Below are 10,123 nucleotides of genomic sequence, written 5' to 3' on the forward strand. Positions count from 1 at the left end.
AATGAACTCATTAAGTGTCAGTGAAATGTCCCTTTAGCTCTTTTCAAGCCTGACAATTTACAGGTAGCTCATTTGGATTCATCCAGCCAGGTAGACTTTCTTCCCCACCCAGCCTACCTTCCACTGAAAAGCAACATTGGGGAATAAATAATCATTCAGAGATTTGTTTGTATATGTTACATTTTTCATAATATATTGTTCTCAATGCAATTTACAAACTTTATGAGAAAAAAGGCCCAAGAGCATTAACCATCATTTGGCACAGGAACCCAATAGTACCATATCAAACATTTAAATGAACATATCATGTAGCATTAGATAAGTGGTCAGGATCAATAATAACATTATAATGTCATTTAGGTATTTGTCTAAACAATTCATATTTTAAAAGCTCTAACAGAAAGATGGTATGATTAAATAAAAGTACGGAGGGAGAGCCAGTGTGGTATTTGAATGTTGTATTAAGGACTTTATTACACCAACCTGCTATTCTATTCCAGCTGCTTTAGAGAAGTTAATGGATAATATTGCATTGCACACCTTTGATATCACTTCTCTCTTCAGCAGCCCAATTGCACCAGTTTGCCAATCAATGGTCCCAAAATCAAACTTCCACAACCATAATAACACAAACTTCCTGAATTACTGAAAGATTCACCTTCTTCTTCATCATCACCATCATCATCATCATCACATAGTTGCACAATTTTGAATAAAAAGAAAAAAAGAATTATATAAAATAAAATTACATTTTAAAAAAGGAAATAGACAACTAGGGACTAATAAGGGGGAGAAAAAGGAGGAGAGGAAGCAGAAGGGGCCCATCACATACCAGTAGGAAGTGGAAGCATAATGGGATAGAGAGCTATTGCCGTTTTTTAGCAAGACTTGTGTCTGGAATTAATTTCTTCTGTTTCCTTCATTTCCTTTGGTAACTTCAGTACATTGGGAGCCCATAAAGGTAAAGGTCCTCCTGGTACAAAAACGCACCTGCAACTAAAGCAAGTGGGAACCAATCTTGGCTCCTCCTCTGCTTTTCAGCATCACAGTTTAATCTTTTTTATTAATCCCCTAGCAAACAAAAATAAACCCTTCATTCCCTGAAAACTACTACCAGTTACCTCTCCTCTAGAGTAGAAAGTAGAAACAGCTGTAAGGAAGCATTAAACACAAAGCAGAAGGGAGTTTGAAGCATGCCAGGAAAAAAGAGGTTTTTTTTAAGGAAGCCCAGGATAGCCCCAGAATTTCATCTCTCTTCCTTACCTGGAAGTGGGAAGCCTCCTTAAAATGTCTTGGAAAGAGTGTGTGGCTGCTGGCATGGTAAAGACTCGGGAGAGAAAGTGTGTGCCTGCAGCACCTCGCCTCTAGAGTAGAAGCCTCCTTAAAGTGTGCATGCCTGCTTGCAACGGAGCACCTCTCCTCTATAGTAGAAACAGTTGAGAAACCTCCTTAAAGCACACGTGCCAAGTGTCTCTCCTGTACACAGTAAAAAAACAGCTTTAAGAACAAGAAGCTTCCTTAAAGCGCATGCCTGCCTGCAGCTGAGCACCTCTCCTCTAGACTTGAAGCCTCTTTAAAGCATGTGTGCCTATCTGCAGCGCCTCTCCATACAGCCCAGAAAACTCACAGCAACCCAATGATTCCGGCCACGAAAGCCTTTGACAGCACAGAAAATGGATCTTTTGGCACCCCAGAGCGAAAACAGATCTCTGCCCTCTCAAATATGTGAGGCTCCCAAAAAAATTATTTGGGGTCCCTACCAAAAGTCAGGTCTTGAAATGGAACAAAGTTTACCCAGATTGCACAAGCCTATTAACAACTATGGACAGGAAAATCATTGGACTTCGAACCACATCAACAGCAGGATTCACACAGCATTATATGGTAGAGGCCATCTGCAAGGCCAGTTTGCCTGCCTCGTATGGTAAATTTCCAGGATCCCGAGAGGGTAGCATTCAAATCTTTGATTGGCCATGAAAATCCATTGGATGACCTTGGGACTCTCTTCACCTCAGAGAAAAGTAAAAGCAAGTCTTCTCTGAACAAACCTTGTTAATAAAACCACATGGTAGGTTCACCTTAAGGATGCCATAATTCAAAAATGACTCAAAGGCATATAATTAACCATACCAAACCATGGAGAAAATGAAACAATAGTAGTACTAAGCATTACTTTCTTCTCACTAGGATCCTATGTCCTAAGCCAAAAAAAAGAGAACAAAACATGAAACTTCGAAGTCATCATTAATGATATGGATTGTCACAGCCTACACATTTTGCATTCCATTTATCATAGACCTCTCTGTTTACAGTTCTCTGTCCACTGCATTACAGTCAAGATCCTGTACTGGGCTACAGAGTAGATCTACTAGAATTACTTGATTACATAGTTGAACAACCAATAGCAAAAGAGACAATGTAGTCATACAGTTTCCTGTTGTGCAATCCAACTACCCATTCATTACTAAAGATCCACTTATAGAATTCTTAGACAGTGCAATAACATATGCAATGATTTGCCTCAGTGTAACTGGGCATGCAAGATCCTGAATGTGGTGCCACATTTGCACAACCTCTGAGAAAGATCATAGGCATGGGCAGAGGCATTTATTCCAATGTAAAATCAATGTAACATAGGCATTTGACCGTTGGCTTATGACTGTGGAGAACACAGTTCGAATCCATGCTTGGCCATGAAAACTTACTGATTGACTTTTGGCATGTCACACACATACATACATACACAGGCCTGTAGTAGGAACAAAAATGAACACCACAAATGGGTTTTCTAACTTCCATCATTGATCTGGACCTGTTTTCTATTCATTGTGAATACCTAACTTTAAATATTTGTACTTTTGCTGAATATTTCCCATTTCTTGTTTTTAGCTCTGCTTTGCGTGTTCTTTTGACCTCATAATCTCTCCATGCATGACATCACAATTGGTTGCCATGGAAAGGCCCACAATATCAAACAAGTGTTATGGACAAAGGTTACCTTGCAGAGGAGAGATAGAGATTTCATGGGAAAAAATCCATTAATACTTAAATATAGTGTGATAGGAAATATCATAGTATCTTTACCAAAATCAGTTACATAACTTTAAAGAGAAGCATTCAAGTCAGATGAGTCCATATCTGTTTCCCGTATCTTTCATTTCAGTGGTAATTGAAGTTTTATACACGAGCACAGAGTTTATGCACGCATATATCTATATATCCATACTATCCTATTGTGCATTTCCAAAATCATTCTGAATTTAATCCAATCTCAGTATGATCCTGTTTGCAATTACAGGTAATAATACTATTGCTTTTACTCTGAAGTTCCTTAAATATTTTATAAGCAAGAATCCTTTTTCACTTATTTACTTATAACCCCCAAAGACCAAGAAAAGTACACACTCTCTTTGAAAAGCACAGCCATTTGCTTTCCATCCTTCCTTTTCTACTATTTGACTCAGGCACAACAGGTTAGAAGACAAGAGGGGGAAGGCTAAAAATTATAGATCAGTTGATTTGGCAAAAAGCTTCAATAATGAACCTATGCCAATACAATATAGATGCAAATAAAAACAAACAGCAAGCTAAGGTACAACATTTCGCATATTAAAATGCACTGGAAAAAACAATTGTCTTTACTTAGTACTTTAATCTAGGAGGAATTAATGTTAGACACACCTCTTTAGAGAAGGTCATTTGGGCACCAGCAAAAAAAGGGGGCATTCTGTGTTGTCACATAACACATTTTTGGTAGGGAAGGCACTTGCAAAAGAACCACAGCAGAAGATTTCAAAAGCATTGACAAGCTGATATGGAGAAGGTACATCTTTATGTGCCTACTTTATTCCTTAACTAAATCTGGATCTATTAACATGGCAACCTGTACCCTTTAATTTGGACCATGAATCAGGACCGGGCTGTGGCGCAGCTAGTTAGTAGCCAGCTACATTAAATCACTACTGACCAAGAGGTCATCAGTTCTAAGCCAACCCAGGTCAGAGTGAGCTCCCAGCCATTAATAGTTTAGCTTTTTGTTGATTTATGCACCCCTAAAGACATTTGCATCTGTCAAGTAGGAAATTTAGGTACCACTTTATGAAGGGAGGCTAATTTAACTAATTTACAACACCATAAAACCTTCCAGCAGCATGCAGGAGAATGAGGTACGCCATCAAAAGACTCGGTGTTACAAGTGGACAGTGAAGCAGCAGTTCCCCCTGTGGCCGGAATCGAGCATACCCTCATGAAGCTTGAAAAGTTTGAATGTTAGGTTGCCTCTGTGTCTGTCTATATATGTTGTATGTCTAATTGACATTGAATGTTTGCCATGTATATGTGCATGGCAATCCACTCTGAGTCCCCTGCGGAGTGAGGAGGGCAGAATATAAATACTGCAAATAAATAAAGCAATAAATCACTGCATGGCATAAAGATAAGAATGGATGAAAAGATTATGGCAGACTGTAGAATAAAGGCATACCTCACTTCAAAAAATGCTGACAAAGAAACTTCCTTTTACAAGGTCTTCTTATTCCTTCCCAGCCCTATCTTAGGTTGGCGTAGATTAAAATCAGCCCTACAGAGGCCACACATCACATGGGATTGGCCCATGATAATGTGAGGCAAGGGAATCTTTGGCCCACATTACTAAAAGCCAGGGGAAGATTTGAATTCTGCTTCAAAATGTGGTCTTTCTCTTGACTTGGGTCTTTTGAGACCCTTTGGGAAATGACCACAACTTTCTACACTGCCATTGCACATTCCTCGGGAGACTGCACTGTTTAACATGAGACACATACCTAGAAAAGGTCTTAATTAATTTTCTGTTGTTCCACTTTTTAGCTGCTTTTAGAATGTCCTAGAATCTTTCTCTTACTATTACTTTCCGTCTTTCTCCTCAGTTTATTTCAATTGCTGCAAACTGAGTTTAAAAGTGCTAAAGTGGTTTACTCCACAACTGAGCAGCTGAGAGGAAGGGATCAAAGCTTGCCTTTGCCAGTAGACCCGGGCAAAACCAAACTGCTGTAATCTCTCCTGGCTTGTATGTTCTTCCTCACAAATGTCCTCATCAGAAGGGCTACTTGGCCCTTTGTACGCCACTTATTCTTCCCTTTCAGGATAGATCCCATTAGACAAAACACATGAACTTCTGGCTGGGCTCCGTCAAAGAAGGGGCAAGCAAGCGGCAGTGTGAAATAGCAGTTAAAGTAAGCCACACAATGCGGGGGTGGGGGTGCAACAGGTTATCCATGCCCCGCTCTGTGAGCTCATGGATTCACCATGATGTGTGGTGAAACTTTTGTGATGAGGTCCTAATAGCTTTTGTCAACCTGCTGCAATCTCTCTTAGCGTACATGTTCTTCCTCATTTAATAGCATTTGTCATCCTGTCCACAGTCTGCTGGTATTCTTTGGCCACAGGTGTCCTGGTTTTCATCTATGAAATGTGTCCTGGTGTCCTGGTTTTCATCTATGAAATGTTGGATCATATGCAGACCACATTTATTTTTCCAAAGCAGAAAGAGAGTTCCAACAACTTCGAGGGCTGTTTGATTTTGTGTCTTTTAGGGATTTCTTGCTATCTATGCAGCCCCTGAAGTGTTTAGGGCAAAAAAATTGCCCCCAGACCCACTATAGTTTCTACCACTATCTTAGAATATATGAGGCCATCTCTGTGTATGGGCTCTCCACTACTCTGTGTTCAAATCAGTGCAAAATACTTGCATTATTGAGTTCTATGTGTGTGTGATAATTAATGAGGGTGCAAGCTTGAGCTGCCTTCACAGAATTTAGTCTCAGGAGAAGCCCAGCTGAATCTTTCCTTACAGATAGTTTAGAGGCAACAGCAGAAAATAATACTTGTTTCGCCCGTTTGATATTATACTCTTATTGTACTGCTTATTGTATCTTCTCTATCTATTAGCGTGTGCTGTTTTCTTATACCGTGTTTGTTGTATATTATTGATTTTATTGTAACTTGCCCTGGGCAGAGTATTTCTCTAGAATAGCAACTAATAAATTTGAAAATAAATAAAATGAAGGTTTTTTTTTTCAGTGTGAGCGAAGTTCTTAGATAATGCAAAGCAAAAGCAGAAGAATCAAATAAGCAGACAAATATAGAATTCTGCTGGTGGCATTTGTCTGATTCCTTTACAGGGGGCTGATTGGAGTCTGGAGTCATGACAAGAGTGAATATTTTCCCAAATGGTAACTGAGAGATGTTTCTTAATTCATCTTTTTAGGATTCATCTCCACATTTTGGGGTGCTGAATTAACTGGCCTTGTTTCCAAAGTGAAACCTAACTCACTAGAAATGGTCCGTTGTCCAATTTTGATTGCAGTTTGAAGTATATTTTGTATATATTTTGTCAATAAGCAATTAAACATGAGCTTAAACATAAGGTAGATTACTGCCAAGGCACTGTGCAAACAGCAGCATCTCAAGTCTCATGGCACCTTAAAGCCTAACAAGATTTATTTACCAGAAGATTAAGTGGACTCCTGCTTACTTCACCTTACAAACTAACAAGCATTGTTTGGCATCAGCTTCCAAGAACTCCACCTCACTTGATTGGTCATCAAGAGGTTATGCCAGCTCATCTTTAGGGTGCCAAAAAGCTTTTCTTGTTTTTTCTACAACAGGCTAACAGTGGTATCCCCACCCGCATCCTGATTTTATTATTACACCATGGGCACATTACATAAAGCACATACTCTAATAAATACATGTTATGAATAAACATGTCTGGAAGGGATCTTGTGATGTTAGTAGTAGTATATCTTTATATTTATCACATGAGGCAAGCAAACCAAAATTGGAGCTGGACCGTCACCTTTTGAAAGTGTGCACACTGCTACCAGGCTTCTTCTCCTTTCCCAAGATTCTCCTGTCCTAACCTATCAGCAGGAAATCACTCCTATTGAGAAAGAGATTTCCAGAGGCTGATTGCAGCCACTGAGAAGGACCTCCTTCAAGGCAGATCAGTTTAATCAGTTGCTGGATGCTAAATCGACACTTAAGTAGTCCCACTTAATGAGGCCAATATAATTGGAAACAGCCAACTGGATTTAGGTCCATAAACTCTGAGAAGCTCTAATAGGTTTATCAGTCATGAAATATGACTTCAAAGGTAGACAGTGTTTTGTTAGAGATCCAGCCTAGATAAATATGATGATAAAAGAAATAACAAAGAAGGGAGAAAACTTGTTTTCGGCTGCTCCAAATACTAAAACACATAGCAATAGTTTCAAACTACAGGAGACATGATTCCATCTAAATATTAGGAAAAACTTCCTGATGGTAAGAGCTCTTTAACAACGGAATCACTTCCTCGGAGTGTGATAGAATCTTCATCTCTGGAGGTTTTTTGGAGGCTGGATGCCATCTGTCAAGAGTGCTTTGAATGTTTAGTCCTGCATGACAGAATGGTCTTGGACTGGATGGCCAGTTTGGTCTCTTCCAGTTCTATGATTCTATAATTCTATGACTATTCCTTGCCTAAGAAAACCTAATTAAATTCATGAGGTCACCATCAAGCTGACAAATGACTTGGAGGTACATACACACATATCACCAGGAGGATGACCACCAGATGATAGATGAACCACAGGAACTGAATCATTGCAACCACCATCCTTGGAGGTGCAACCTCCACTAAAATTATGACTCTTCGGAGTATTAAAAATCACCCTCAAACCACAATGCTACCATTAAAAAAAGAACTTGCCAATTAGGAATATGACTTACTGTGATGTGGGAGGCCATATGGGCAGACGGTCCAGCATCTTAGTCCCTGGAAGCATATGGAAAACATGCATTAAGCAGGTGTTAAGGCAATAAGGCTGTACTGCTATTGCTGCCCATATAGAGCTACTGCTCAGATAAAACAAAACAGAGGAGACACTAGAGGAAGAGAGCAAAAGAAAACATAGATTCAGATAAAATGTGTGCCCTCTGCAAATACATTCTGCAAATACAGAAAGTGAAAGGAAAAGTCTGAGTAATTCTTCGCATTGGGGGAGACAAGTCTGTGCACTTATATGTCTGCTTATCATACAGACTAGAGACTACTGACCATGAAGAATAGTTGGATATTGCAAATTGGCTCCTGTGTAGAAAAAAAATGTTCCCCATGACTAGTCAGAGTTTTGAATTGTTGCTTTGTTTGACTACAATTCTTAGAATCTCTCAGAGAAGCAGCTTAGGGAGTTGTTTAGCCTGGAGAAGAGAAGTTGAAGAAGTAATGTGACAACCATGTTTAAGTATTTGAAAGTATGTTGTATTGAGGAGGAGAAAACTTTTCTGTTGCTCCAGAGATTAAGACATGGAGCAATGGATTCAAACTGCAGGAACAGAGATTCCATCTGAATATTAGGAAGACCACTCTGATGATAGAGTTGTTTGGCAATGGAATCTGCTGCCTCGGAGTGTGGTGGAGTCTCCTTCCCTGGAGGATTTTAAAATAAATGACAGATGGCCATTTTTCACGAGTGCTCACTGGCCAACATACATATTGGTGTCTCAAATGTTAGCCCTGTTTGTAGGCATATATTACCTCCTAATTCCAAAAATGGCACTAATTTCCCCTTATCAGCTCCAGTTTCTGAGATACAGAATATATGCCATATACTAGTCTTCATCTGCTTGCCCACAGAAAATCAGGATAATAATATGTTAGAAACTAGAATTGATGTGGTCTAAAAGACAAGACACCAAGATATTTTTATTGCTTTCTGTTATGTATACCTGCATGGCAGAATGGGTCGCCCTTGAGAGGTTTTCTCCAAATGCTGCAATTCTCGAATTCTAACTGGATTCTGGGAACTGTTCTGGGAACCAAAAAGCAACTTTCCCAAACTCTCTGTTTGGTTGACTGTACTCTTCCTTTAAGTTGGCATGTTAGATAGCCATCTTTGGGAGTAATCCCAATTAAATTCAAGGGCACCTAATTTTTGATTAAACACAGATAAGAATTTGTCATAAATCTTGAACTGATAATACAGCTATTAAACTTACAAAATTGTGTCGAGTCATTTCCTCCCAGCTGATGAAATTATTTTTAGCAAGCCATAGAGAAGAAGTGGGGATTGAGGTAATTTTTACAACATGCATTTAAACCTTCACAAGAAACTGCATGTTTTAAAGAACACAGTCAAAGTCTTGAAATGGTGGCAATAATAAAACAGATCGTGTTTTCCTGGTGGAAGTTGCTTCTCTTCGAGGCGAAGTCACTAAGTTGCCGTGAATGGAAACTCATACTCAGTCTATAAACATAATGTTGTTTACATCTTTCACTTATGATGATATTTTGAATAAAAATAGTTATAAAATTGCCCAGCTTTTGCACTGTGCCATAAAAATGGGAGCATATATATTACATTAAGCAGGAAGGAGCTGTATCTCATTTAAAACACATAACCACATAATTTTGTAGATATGTATCTATAGAGAGATAGATCTATCTATGAACAATGAAATTGCCCCAAAATTAAAAAACCTTCTGGCGGTGTATTTGTAAACATAATCAGCCTATAATCCAATAAAGAAACTCTGCTTTGAATTAATGTGAATTACTTCTCCGTTTAGCTTTATACATCTAGAACTTTTCATTTCTACCATTTTACTTTTTTATCACTGTTTTGTCAAAATGCAATTTTGGACAACTCCCCTCTTTAACTTATAAACAGAAGATATAGCTTTTGGTGTGGGTAAAGGAGAAAATGGAAATGGAAATGTATATATTTTAATACCTGCATATAAGAAGAAAGGGTGCAAAAAAAAGGAAATCCCATTTCTCAGAACTTCTGGCCTGAAACACTTTGCATTTTAAAAAGAATTCATCACTTCAATCTTTTTTATGATTCTGATAATGAGAATGAAAGCTATATTGTTAAATGGAAAGTGCAACGATTTTATACATGCATAAAAATAGAAGGAGCCATTGCTTTAATTTAGATAATTTAAAACAAAAGTTTCCCAATGACAACCTTTTAGTTATAATTCATTAACCCACCATTTGCCAATGACCCCCCCCCCTTCCTCATATAAAAGCAGCTCTTGTGATATAAGAAGGCAGATTAAATTCTTTGAAGTTTATACTGGAGAAGAGGTGATTTTGGAG

General features: G+C 38.6%; 1 long non-coding RNA gene across 1 annotated transcript in view; it reads right to left on the reverse strand.

Moving 5' to 3' along the window:
• The window catches only part of LOC137095963 (uncharacterized), a 29,078-nt gene extending 21,286 nt beyond the window's left edge, over positions 1 to 7,792 (reverse strand). The window contains exon 1 of the long non-coding RNA XR_010909108.1: positions 7,750 to 7,792. This is a non-coding gene — a long non-coding RNA (uncharacterized lncRNA). The remainder of the gene's footprint in view (positions 1 to 7,749) is intronic.
• Between the last annotated feature and the right edge of the window lie 2,331 nt (positions 7,793 to 10,123).

This window comes from Anolis sagrei, chromosome 1, assembly GCF_037176765.1.
Source record: "Anolis sagrei isolate rAnoSag1 chromosome 1, rAnoSag1.mat, whole genome shotgun sequence".
NCBI lineage: Eukaryota > Metazoa > Chordata > Lepidosauria > Squamata > Dactyloidae > Anolis > Anolis sagrei.